This window comes from Egretta garzetta, unplaced genomic scaffold (assembly GCF_000687185.1).
Source record: "Egretta garzetta isolate BGI_Z169 unplaced genomic scaffold, ASM68718v1 scaffold453, whole genome shotgun sequence".
Lineage (NCBI taxonomy): Eukaryota > Metazoa > Chordata > Aves > Pelecaniformes > Ardeidae > Egretta > Egretta garzetta.
Window position 1 is genome coordinate 832,334 of NW_009259175.1, and position 490 is coordinate 832,823.

The following is a 490-nucleotide window of genomic DNA, read 5'->3' on the forward strand; positions in this document are numbered from 1 at the left end:
GAAAGGGGAATGCTAAGAAGAACAGTGGTCAGGAGTGAGTGAGCTGACAGTCAAAAACCTGAACAATCAAAAACACTCTGTGTTTTGGCAGACTTTTGTAGATGGAAGAAACATCCTTTCAATGCTCCACAGGGATTGAGTAAGTTTCTTCATCATCACCAAGAAGATCTGCCCATATAAGTACTCTTACAAATAAATGAATAAATAAATCCCAGAAATTAACTGATTCCTTGCAATATCTCCTCATGTGAAGGAAATGCTGATGAGTAGCTTAACAAAAATACATACAAACAAAAACACACAGGGGTGGTTGACTTTATAAAATAAGTCCAAAACCAGAATAAAGCATGTGATAAAAATGACTGCAAACCACTGTGCCTGGATATATAGGTTGTAACTTACATGAATCACTCTGTTGTTCATGATGTTCTTCTCACTTGCCTTACTTTAATTTGCAATTCTTATACTTACATGGTCAGAGTATAACACT